This window comes from Peromyscus maniculatus, chromosome 21 (assembly GCF_049852395.1).
Source record: "Peromyscus maniculatus bairdii isolate BWxNUB_F1_BW_parent chromosome 21, HU_Pman_BW_mat_3.1, whole genome shotgun sequence".
In the NCBI taxonomy this organism is placed as follows: Eukaryota; Metazoa; Chordata; class Mammalia; order Rodentia; family Cricetidae; genus Peromyscus; species Peromyscus maniculatus.
This window is the reverse complement of record NC_134872.1, coordinates 17,047,401-17,060,506: the sequence shown is the minus strand read 5'-3', so window position 1 is coordinate 17,060,506 and position 13,106 is coordinate 17,047,401.

Below are 13,106 nucleotides of genomic sequence, written 5' to 3'. Positions count from 1 at the left end.
CTAGGCACAGATATTAAAAAGAACCACATGAGAAAAGACTCTGTCGCTCACACTAAATTGTTCTTTCTCAAAAAAAAAAAAAAAAAAAAAAAAAGAGGCAATGGCTTAAGTAGAAGAATGACTCATAAAGCATGTTAAATCACCAGGCAGGAGAAAAGTTGGGTTTTATGATTCAGGATAATTAGTTTGGAGAACTAGATAGCATAGCTAAATAGACTTGTGAGAACTCACAAGCAAGTTAATTTTATTTTCAGTTTCCAAAGTCAAAGCAGGTATTTTACAAAAGCAGTCTTTGGGATTTAGTTGGCTATTATGATAAAACACATTCTTGCCAGCCAGAGCCTAAGAAAGCACCATGGTGTGTTCTGATTCACTATCTGGTTCTGGGAAGAACTTCAAAAGGAGGGACGAGACTGTCTCCGATTTCTTCCAGCCTCTTTCCGGGTCACTGTGTTTCCACAGACTTCATCTACTCCACCCCCAAAGTCAGAGTTGGATTTATGTTTTCCTAGTTATAGGCATGTCTCAAAGCCCACATTTCTTACAACCAGCTTTGAGTACCACCATCTTCTCCCCCTTTTATTTCACCTTCTCTGTTCACACTCTGGACCTCACCCCTGCCGCTGTCTTGATCACGTGCTCGTTTCCAGGAGGTTATTGTTCCTCACATGTCTCTACCCTTACCGAATTCTGTCAGACATGAGGATTTTTTTTTTTTAAATGGGAAATGGGCTTTTCTGCTGCCCATGGCGAGCACTGAGGTACTTCCCTTAACCAGATGTTCTGTGTCCTTTTCTCCTGTTCCAAAGGCTTCAAGGGCATGACACTGGACATAATCCTTGCTTGTCAAATTATTTTCCAAATTATTCTGGGCTGGGCCAGAATATAATCTGAGGGGCACCATATAAATAACTAGTCTTGTCAATCTTTTACATTGTTCACAAAACAAAATGTTAGCATGATTTTTTTCCCTTTTGGTCTCAATCAAACCCCTATTGTTTCATTAGAGGTTGCTTTAGCCATTGGTCCTGCACGATCCATTGTCAGAACACTGAATTTCATTGTCTTTCTTGCTTTTAGTTACACAGTGATGAGGACCTGGCCCAGGAGCCTCCGGTTCCTCCAGGTTTCCCATGGACCCAAAACTCAATTCTGTGAAGTCCTTCCTATAACCATTGTGACATGAAAACTAGAATTCTTTCCTTTTAAAAGGAAATTCTTTTTTAAAATATTCTAAAACCTTTGTAGTTTATTGCTATCCCCCCCCCCATTAATGAGGGCATGAAAATGTGGCTTTTCACAAATGTCCTTGTGTTTTGAAATTTTAGTACAATTTATTCACCATCCTTTGGAATTGATGTTTATTTATTCATAGAGAAATCTGAATCTAATTTAATTATGATGGCATTATAAATGCCAGAAACATGGTATAATGTTCTTAAAAGTATTTGGGCATTTTTTTTCAAACATTCTCTAGTTAGGAGAGCTTTGTTCATCAGAATTTTGATGACAAGGACACAAGGGACAGAAGGCTATGAAGGGACTTATGTGTGACTGCACAGAAAGCCAATGGCTTATAACAACACTTTAACTACTTAATCAGTGGGGCTGGAGAGATGGCTCAACTGGATGAGCACTTGTTGCTCTTGTAGAGAATTTTTGGTTCCCAGCACCCACACAGCAACTTACAATCTTCTATAACTCCAGTGACAGGGATATGATACCTTCTTCTGGCTTCCACAGGCTCCTACATAGATGTAGTGCACATACATACATACAGGCAAAACACTCATACACTTAAAAAGATAAGAAAATCTTTTAAATGATTTATCACAGACATTGTGAGTTGGTGTTTCTTTGAGGGGACACACCCAAACCTTTGAAGATTTAATACATAATCAAGATCTCAAGTGCTTAGCTTCTTGTATTAATTATATGAAGACTGAAGATAACAGCTCTCTTGTTACTTAAACACATGTGTAAAACATACTAATCATCTATATTTATTCTCTAATCACATAATTATTAATCACCCACTCTGTATATACATTTTATGTGTTTGAAACTGGGACCATATATACTAAAAATCCCCTTCAAAATTGGAGGAAATTAGTTTTGAGGGCATCTAAAAAAGCCAGTTTTGTATAAATTTAGCTCATCCATTTTTTTTTGAGTTTCTGGTGATTTTGCTATTTTCATTTAAAAGCTCATCTTGACAGTTGATTAAAATGCTGTCTGACAGCTCAGTTCTGGATGGTGCCCTTTGTACCATGCTAGACAGTGTATGAGCTTTGACTGCTCAGTTCTGGATGGTGCCCTTTGTACCATGTTAGACAGTGTGCTAGTTTGCTTGCCTTTCTCCGTGTTTCATATTTCAATTGTCAATTCCCAATTATTTGATTCTTCTTGCTCTGACTTACGATTTCAATTTTCCTCCTTTTATTAGCTTTGTTTCAGATTATCTATTCTATTTTATCTTGGCTTTTGTTCTCTTTTTTTTGATGAGTATTTCTTTGAAACATCCCCAAGATCAAGGCAATAACACTTGACTTGATAGCACAGAGAGTGGTTAGAAGCCTATTTCTTTTTGAAAAATAGCCATTTCTAGAAAGTATTGTTCATGACAAAGAAAACCAGAGCTAGGCAGAAGTTAAAATGGCAGAGAAAAATTTTATTGGGTACTATTGCAATAAGGGAATGCAGGCCATGGTACAGAATGGAATCCAGTCTCAATATACTAGGGATAATGGGGGCTTTAAGGCCAAGGAATAAAAGTTGGTGGATGGAGAATTGTTGAAATGAGACATCAAATCTGGGGGATGAGTCTAGCTGTATCAACCTAACAGAATTCCCAGTAAAGGCAGCCAGGTTGACCAGATGGCAAGAGTAATGAGTGAGATTTTTGACTTTGAGGATTGGGTTGGGGGGGGGGCGGTGGTTGTGACAATTTACTTTTGCAACATTATTTTCAAAGTCTGGATTTTTCAAAGTACACACATATTCAGATTCCTGACTGAAGTTTGGCCAAGTCAAGAGTCTTTATTATTACTTTTTATTGAGACATACTTATTCTCTTTTGAGGCTCTAACATATGATAATTTGATATTCAGTGTATAAAGGTCACGTGGGAAATATTTGCCACTCCTAAAAGCCATGTTTGCTCTTCAGTGATTTATTTTCTGATCTTGGATTAAATATATTTCATATCTCTTATGTTAAGCTGAGGAAATGAATTTCTGATTTGTTAAGGAGTGATCATTGCATGTTGACCCAATTCTACTGACAGGGATAAGTTTTATAAATGCTGTGAGTTTTAAAGAAATAGATGTAATTATATTTTGTGTCATCTTGGAACACAATTTAAGATGACTAACTCAAATTATTGTGTTTTAATTTCTCAAAAACGTTAGATCAAAAAATGGTAAAAATGATTAAAAGAAGGTCCATGGCAAGATATACCAACTTTATCTTATCTATCAGTAGTAGTAACTATTGATAAAATCCTTTCTTCAAATTTGTATTGACTTTTTATTGGATGACTAGTTAAGAAACAAAAGATAATTGCTTTCATACCCATTCTAAACTGGCTTGCCCGCTTCATAGATACCAACTGAAATTCTTATCATGACTGATGCTACAAATTAAAAAGAAAACACACAAAATGTTTTAAAATATATGTTTGACACAATAAAGACTTATCCACAAGCTGTATTCAAAGGGTATTATTCTTCGAAAATATGTAGCCTTAACTGTGTATGAGGGGGCGTTTTTCAGAAGATCAAGTGCTGCCAGCCTCTGTGCGATATTTATTTTTAAATTGAGTTCCTGTTACATGGAGGCCACTGTTCCATGCTGATTATGGTCGCATTTGTCTTCTGATAACTACCGCAGTGGTATTTTAATGTAAACATTGGTTTGGTGTGTACAGTTCAGGAAAATGGTTCTGTACTGTATGGAGGTGGAGAGACCCTTGAAACCGAGCCCTGCTCTTTCTTTAGCTCCCCTTGCCCACTGTCCCCATCATGAGCTAAAGTTTTCATTGTTATCTTCCATTTTCTTCTGCCCTGGTTTTCCCATCCCTCTTTATCCGACCTCTACAGCCTTGAGTTATTTAGTATGAACACAATGTGAAGTCATCTTTTCCCATCTTATTTTCACTCATGAGCAGAATGTGCTTTGAAGGAGCCTGGCTCTTTTTTCAAGTCTGGCTTCCAAATCCGTGCAGTTGCTAAGGATTTTTTTCTTTCTTGTCTCTATAGTTCTTTTTCAACCTGAGAGGCCATGTCAGCTTTAGATGGTGAGTCTTGATGTGTAGAGAAATATCTGGGCTTCCACATACTGGTCCAGAAACACCAGGTCCAGTTTCATACCTTTGTCCAAGGTTTTTCCCTTGTCCTGAGTCCTGATTCCTAGTCAGATCTTTGACATTCACTTTCTTTTTTTTTTTTTTTTTTTTTTTTTTTTTTTTTTTGGTTTTTCGAGACAGGGTTTCTCTGTGTAGCTTTGCGCCTTTCCTGGAGCTCACTTGGTAGCCCAGGCTGGCCTCGAACTCACAGAGATCCTCCTGTCTCTGCCTCCCGAGTGCTGGGATTAAAGACATTCACTTTCTATAAGCAAGAACTGTCTAGACTGAAGGCCTATTATCTCTTCTCCCATGTCTTCCTCAGGCATCAGTTGGCCATGAAGATTCAGGTCTTTTTGCCTTGGGATTTTGTTTGTTCAGTCTTCATGGCTACGCCTAGATATGATAGTCAAGTGTTCATCTCTATTAGACTATTGCTATACTTATATCTTCTCCTAAGCTCATTTCTAATTGTAACTTTATTTATAAGACCATATTATAAAGCACATTTCTCATTTGTTATTTAATGAATACACATTGCCCAATTTCTCTTGAGAAAACTGCTTTGTGGAATCATCTTGAATTCCACATCAAAATAATGGCATTGTTATTAAAGATGACAGACAAAACTTGTGGAATACATTTTACCTTCTCTACTAACAATGAATATCTCTATATGGACTTATGTTCATGTGGAATCATTCTGTTAAGTTTGAGACTCATGAGATAAGCAGGAGAATAGTGTATCACCATAAAGCAAACAGATACCGATCTACAAAGATCTTGGTGCAGCTTAGGAGCTTCTTGGGCATTATTTGGAACAAAGGAAGAAGAAATACATGGTGAGTAACAGATGGGCATGGTTCAGGAAACATGAGCCCAAGACCAGTGCTGGAAGAACATTATATCTGCTCCATGCACAGCTCTATAATTATTTGAATGATAGATTTACCAGCCCCAGATAATTTTAAACAAGATTCTCCAATTGAGCAGCTGTTTGGGCAGCTTAAAAATAAATTTTCTTTGTGTCATATGAGAGAATAAAGATGTGGAGGTTAATAAAATGTTAAGATTGTTCCAATATGAGCTTTTTAAGCTCTTCTGATTCTTATCTATTCTCAAAACATCTTTGGAAGATAGTGAGAGCAAACTTTATCCCCATTTTATAGTTAGTGAAGCAGACATAGAAGTAAAAGACCCTGTGAGACAGAAAAGAGAATGGAGATATGTTAAGAACCAAGAGATGGAGAAGCAGGTCATGAAAAGCTGCCACGCAGACATGACATTGGCACTTCAACCATGAACGCACAGTAGCAATGGGTATCTGCACAGGACTGTGCTGTGGGATGTTCTGTATGTCCTGTGGGAGCCCTTCTTGGGTTCTTTGTGGCGTTACCCAGCAGGTCCGTATAGAGGATGATTAGGACCATGGGCCTGAGTGCAGGTGTTTGAGATGGTCTGCACTTGGCTGTGCTGGGGGATGGTCTGTATGTCAAGTTGCTCTGATTGGTTAATAAATAAAACCTGATCGGCCGTGGCTAGGCAGGAAAGATAGGCGGGACTAACAGAGAGGAGAAATAAAAGGACAGAAAGGCAGAAGGAGACGCTGCAGCCGCCGCCATGACCAGAGACGCTGCAGCCGCCGCCATGACCAGCAGCATGTGAAGACGCCAGTAAGCCACCAGCCACATGGCAAGGTATAGATGTATGGAAATGGACCAATTTAAGATAAAAGCACAGTTAGCAAGATAAGGACAGTTAGCAGGAAGCCTGCCACGGCCATGCAGTTTGTAAGCAAATTAAGTCTCTGTGTTTACTTGGTTGGGTCTGAGCGGCTGTGGGACTGGTAGGTGACAGAGATTTGTCCTGACTGTGGGCAAGGCAGGAAAAATCAAGCTACAGGACTGAGCCTCTATCTTTCCATCATGGACAGAGGAGGCACCTCTGAGACCCCGTCCCTTCCTTTAGGAGCTAATGACTGTTAATGGTCATTCTGTTAGTGAGGTGTTATCATTTTTTCTATTGATGTCACCAATGATAGAGTAGTTGAAGAAGAAGGGGTCAGAGGGAAAAGAAGGGGGCACTAGATAGTGATATGGGGTGAATATAATCACATATATATAATCATAAATTGCATATAATATAAAATTGTCAAAATAAAAGGTCTTCAGGTAAAACAATATTCTCTCAGGTTAATATGTGTTAGAGTCTGCTCACCTTAGCCACAAATCTTAATGGCGTGTATACAAACCTACAGTATGAGAGTGTGCATATAAATGGGCTTTTATCAGAGCTGTCTCCTTTCAGAACTGCTAGACAGGAGATAGCGATCAATTCAGTCACTGACCTGGTAGAAGAGGCAAGATGTGGGAAACCCCTAAGCCTCTGCATTTGTGACTCTTAGGAAAGGAGAAGTATCAGTATTGACACACTCCTCTACAAGGGAGAGTCTGCTTCCTATAGAGTTTTTCCCTTATTATTGAGGTCACAGTTGTTCCTGACTCAGGATTGAGTTGACAGATTGACCTCATTGTTTCCGGTAAGTCTTGCTTTGGATGCATCATCATCATTATCACTTGAAGGGAAGTGCCTTTGGTCCCACTTGACCAATGTAGAACACTGGCATTACATTTGATTATCTGAATTTCAAATCCTTCCAAGAACATGAACTCTTTATCTTTTTTTTAATGTTTGGACTTTCTTTTTTTATTAAGATTTTTTTTATTCATTTTACACACCAAAGATCCCCCTCTTCTCTCCTCACGACCCCCCAGCCACTCCCTCAAAACCTACCCTCTACTCCCCCCACAAGAAGGCAAGGCCTCCCATGGGGAGGCACATACAGTAGAGGCAAGCCCTTCTTCCTGCCTCAAGGCTGCACGAGGTGTCCCATCATAGGTAGTGGGCTCCAAAAAGCCCCCTCATGTACTAGGGATGGATTCTGATCCTACCGCCAGGGAGTCCCCCAAGCAGATCAAGCTACACAACTGTCTTGCCATGCAGAGAGCCTAGTCCAGTCCCATGTAGGCTCCACAGTGGTTGATTCAACTTTCATGAGTTCCCACTAGTCTGGTTTAATTATCTCTGCAGGTTTCCCCATCATGATCCTGATGCACTTGCTCATAGAATCCCTCATCTCTCTCTCCTACTGGACTCCTGGAGCTCTGCCTGTTGTTTGGCTATGTATCTCTTCATCTGATTCCATCAGTTACTTGAGAAAAGCTCTGTGATGACAGTTAGGGTATTCACCAATCTGATTACTGGGGTAAGCCAGTTCAGTTCAGGTACTCTCTCCATTATTTCTAGTAGTCCAAGCTGGGGTCATCCTTGAGGATTCCTGGTAACTTCCCTAGCACTGGGTTTCTCTCTATCACCATGATATCTCTCTCTATTATGGTATCTCTCTCTTTGCTTTCCCACTCCATCTCTGTTCCAGCTTGACCACCCTTATGTTCTCATCCCCGACCGCCTACCCTCCATTGTCCACCCCTCATCACCAGTTTATTCATGGAGATATCATCTATTTCCCCTCCCCAGAGAAATCCATGCATTCCTCTTTGGGTCCTCCTTGTTAGCTAGCTTCTCTGAAGCTGTGGGTTGTGGTCTGGTTATCCTTTTATTAAATCTAGTATCCACTTATGAGTGGGTACATACCATGTTTGTCCTTCTGAGTCTGGGTTACCTCACTCAGGATGATATTTTCTAGATCCATCCATTTGCCTGAAAATTTCATAATGCCATTGTTTCTCTGCTGAGTAGTACTCCATTGTGTGTGTACATACCACATTTTCTTAATCCATTCTTCAGTTGAGGGGCATCTAGGTTTTTTCCAGGTTCTGGCTATTATGAAAAATGCTGCTATGAATGTAGTTGAACATGTGTCCCTGTGGTATGATTGAGCATTCCTTGGGCATATGCCCAAGAGTGGTATAGCTGGGTCTTGAGGAAGATTTGTCCCCAATTTTCTGTGAAACTGCCACACTGATTTCCAAAGCGACGGTACAAGTTTGCACTCCCACCAACAATGGAAGAGTGTTCCCCTTGCTCCACATCCTTTCCAACATAATCTGTCTGCAGTGCTTTTGATCATAGTCATTCTGACAGGTGTAAGATGGTATCTCAGAGTTATTTTGATTTGCATTTCCCTGATGACTAAGGATGCTGAGCAATTTCTCAAATATCTTTTGGCCATTTGAAATTCTTCCTTTGAGATTTTTCTGGTTAGCTCTATAGCCCATTTTTAAATTGGATTGTTTGGTATTTGATGTCTAGTTTGAGTTTTTTATATATTTTGGAGATCAGCCCTCTGTCAGATGTGGGGTTGGTGAAGATCTTTTCCCATTCTATAGGCTGTCGTTTTGTCTTATTTATTATGTCCTTTGCCTTACAGAAGCTTCTCAGTGTCAGGAGGTCCCATTTATTAATTGTTGCTCTCAGTGCCTGAACTACTGGTATTATATTTAGGAAGTGGTCTCCTGCGCCAATGCGTTCAAGACTACTTCCTACTTTCTCTTCTATCAGGTTCAGTGTAACTGGTGTTATATTGAGGTCTTTGATCCACTTGGACTTGAGTTTTGTGCATGGCGATAGATATGGATATACTTGCAATCTTCTACATGTTGACGTCCAGTTATGCCAGCACCATTTGTTGAAGATGCTTTCTTTTTTTCCCACTGTACAGTTTTTGGCTTCTTTGTCAAAAATCAAAACATCAACTCTTAAAATGAAGATGCAGTTAGAGGCCTCCCTTATGATTACTGGGTCCCTTTTGTTCCTTATTTGCCCCACATATTTGGAATCCTGATTGGGCAGAAAATCTCTCAAAGGCTACCTCAGTAAGAGTGTGAGGAAGGAGACCTTTTCTCTGGCTGTGAAAAAAAAGTGGGTTTTAATATACTAATGATTGTTTGGGGGCAGTGAAGGCTTAGTATGGTCACTTTAGATTTAGGTATTTTATATAGTCTATTATCAGTAATTCTATTTTGTATTCTAGTTAGCATGTACATGATATTTATATAATAAACACAAATTTACTTATCTAAAGAGAAACCACCCTGTATACATTTCTTAAGACTTTCTAAAGCTAAATCTAAGAAAACTGAAGATTTTAAATGACTGTGAACGATTTTTATTGCCAATTTTAACATTTTTTTGACAAAATAACTCTAACCCCTATTCAGAATAGGTATAATTATGCTTTCTTCCTCCAAAGTGGGAAGATTCTGAGCTGGCATTTCTGTATGAGATGCCTCTGTGAAGAATTAATTGTGTCAAGGATTGTAAGTCAGTCTCTTCATAAGTCCTTTTGCTTTTCCGTGTTGGTTTTGATGACCTTAATTGTTTCTTTTTAAGTGGTGGTTTGATAGATTAGTGACTTGTCATTATTTATTAATGGCAATGAGTCTTTGAATGCCAGAAACTGAATTGTACTTGAAAGTCATTTGGGGTTGCTGTCTCAGTCACACAGCGTGGTAACAGCCATGTGTATACAGTACATGATTAGCTGCATGTATGCTAAGTTTTAAAATGCTTTTTATGTACATTTGGAACAAATAGATGACATTTTACATGTTTTTCCTCAGTCAACGTTTTCAGTTTCCATTGACAGAACATTTCTTGAAATGTTAAAGTACATATCAGAAAATATTAAGAAAAAAACAAAAACCCAAAACCAAAAACTGAGAGGATCTTGTTCATTACTTAAAAAAACCTCAAGCAATTTTAAGAGTGAAAACTGAAGTGGAGAGAAGCTGTGCATAATGCTTTCTGTAAGTTTCTTTAGGTCAAAGGCTACAGAAGAGTGTGAGTACTGCTGCCAGCTTCTCATTATTCTTACCGGACTGAGATCATTTTGTGAAATACCAGGAGAGGAGAGACATGAGGAGAGCTCAGATAGCAGACTGGAACCTTCTGGCACCAAGGGGTTTTATTTCATGCAAACTTTAGTTATTCAAGGATTGGAAGCATCTCTCCTTTTTCTGGCATGTCATTGCACTAAACCCTTTTGTATTTAGGGACATTAATGTACCTACATGTATATGTGTGTACAGAGTGTGTGTGTGTGTGTGTGTGTGTGTGTGTGTGTGTGTGTGTGTGTGTTTGCACACGTGCATGCGCTTTTGGATGTGCAGGTGCATGCATGGCATGGCATATGTGTGTAGGTCAGACCCCGGCTTTCTTCTTTGTTTTAAACAGGGTCTTCTGTTGTTAGCCTCCACTGTGGCAGGCTCCCTGGCTCATGAACTTCCAGGGACTGCCCTTCCCCCATCTCCATTTTTTTTGTAGGGATACTGGGGTGACAGATGTGTGCTACTGGGTCTGGCTTTACATGGATTCTGGGGATGCAAACTCAGGTTCTCAAATGTGTGTGGCAAGCACTTTACCTAAAGAGCTGCCCCCAGCCTCTGTTTAGTGACATCTTAAAGAACTGTAGATTTCTGAAGGTGCTTGAACCTGCTTATCTGCAATAACCCAGTCATGTTTAGAGAAAGATTGTTTTTTTTCCTTTGTTCTTTGTCTTTTTTTTTTTTTTAAAGAAATGAGTAACTGTTCTGTCCGCTTTAAAGTTGAAACTTGGTACCAGTTATTTGTAGGGATGGGGATGGTTTTGCTTCTATGAGAGTCATAGTGAAGCCCTGTGATGCAGAGCTTGGGATTTGAAATTTGCATTTGAAGCTTGGTTTAATCTCCTAGCAGCCAGTTGAGACTGGATAGCTTTCTAGTACTTCAGTCTTTCCATCTGTGAAGAGAGTGGGGGTGGGAGAGGAAGGGAGGGGAGGGGAAGTGAAGGAAGAATGAATGAATGGAAGTCATTAAGGAAAAGGGAGGGGCTTGGATAAATCCTGTGGGGTCTGATCAAAATTATATGTACCAGATACAATGATGGTTCCATGTATTTAGTAGATGTAAATATGACTATGCATGTATAATACATAGAAATATATACCTAAATATGCAGTTTGTAGCACTGGGAGAGCCTAGAAATAATAAAATCCTAGTGCCAATGAGTATAGTTAGAGTTCATAATTTGTTTTCTGAATTCTGCTCCCTAATAAATACTCTCAAATTTCTGTAGAGAAATGGGTAGCTCAGGACTGAATCACAGAGAGTATGAGAGAACCCCAACACATCTTACACCAAAGAAGCAAGCAGTCTTCCAAGAGTAGCAAGAGGAAGTGAAGAGACAAAGGATGCAGCTTAAACGATCCATCGCTATCCAAATAAGAATACTCTAATAACACAAATAAAAACAAAACCTGACACAGACCAGCAGAGCAGAAGTGAGTGAGGCATAAACCTTTGTTTGTATCACCATCTGGTTTTCCACAGAAATGGTAAAACCATGCATTGTAGAAGGGGCAGTTATCAATAACACATGGAAAACTAGATGTCCATTTTCAGGAGAAGAAAACTAGATCCCATCTCTTATGGTTATAAAAATAAACTCAGAATTGTTAGAAGACAATGTGAGAACAGAAACTAAAAAACTGATTGAAAAAACCTGTAGGAGTACTTGAGGAAGTTGTGGTTGGTGAGACATACTTTTTTTGGGGGGAGGGGCGGGACAAAAAACCAAAGTGACAGGAAAATAAAAGAAGTAATGGATAAATGGGATTTTACCCAACTACAAATCTTATCATTAAAGGAAAAAACCAACAGAGTGAGAAAACAAGTTGCAAAATGGGAGAAAGTATTTACCTCGATCTGTGTGTGTGTGTGTGTGTGTGTGTGTGTGTGTGTGTGTGTGTATGTGTGTGACAAAGGATTAATATATCAAATATGTAAGAAAAAGTACAACTTGTTAGCAACGTCAAATCAGATGATTAAAGATGAAGCAATCTGATGGACATTCCAGAAAAGAAAATATACAAGTATCTAATTGGCTTGAGAAATAATGCTAAACACAACCTGTCCTGGGAAAATGCAAATCAAAACCACACTGAGCTATCTCACAGGGTGACAGTACCTGTGAGATTGTGTACAAAAAGGGACCCTCAAACACCGTTGATCTCAATGTAAATTAGCACAGCCATTATTAAAACTAGTTATGGGAATTCTTTTAAGAATTTAAATACACTGCCATGTGATCTAGTCTCTAGGCCTATATTCAAAGGAAATTAAATTGAATGTATGTAAAAGAGGCCTTGGCACTCCCATTTACAACAAACAGGAGATGGAAACATCTTTTGTGTTCATTCAGTGGGGTGTGTGTGGGGGTGTTGGATGATGAAGAAAACATGGTAGATAGAAAACATGAAATAGTATTTATCCTTTCAGACAAATTCCTGTCATTTGCAACATCAGGAATGGATAACTGTGTTAAGTGAAATAAGCTAGGCACAGAAAGACACATTCATGTGACTTCACTTACATGTGAATGTAAAGAATTGATCTTCTACAAAGTTGAGTGTGGATTGGGTCATTACCACAGTTATCAGAACCTGAGGATGGAATGTGGGAATAGGAGAAGTTGAGCATCAGGTACCAAGTTATAGCTTAGAGGGGAGTAAGAAGTGTTGTAGCATCAAGGGTGAGTAGAATGATATGTACTTACATATGTATGTTTCTGTCATTTTTGCACCAAAAATTTCAAAATACTACAAAAGACAGTAGAATGTGCTTGCCATAAAGACATGGTAAGTTTGTCTTGACTTTAGCTACATGGCATGTATGTACATATGTTCAATTTTAATATTTATGTATATGTTAAAATTATTTAACTAAAAATAAACCAAGATATGGCTAATTGAAAAAAGACAACTCA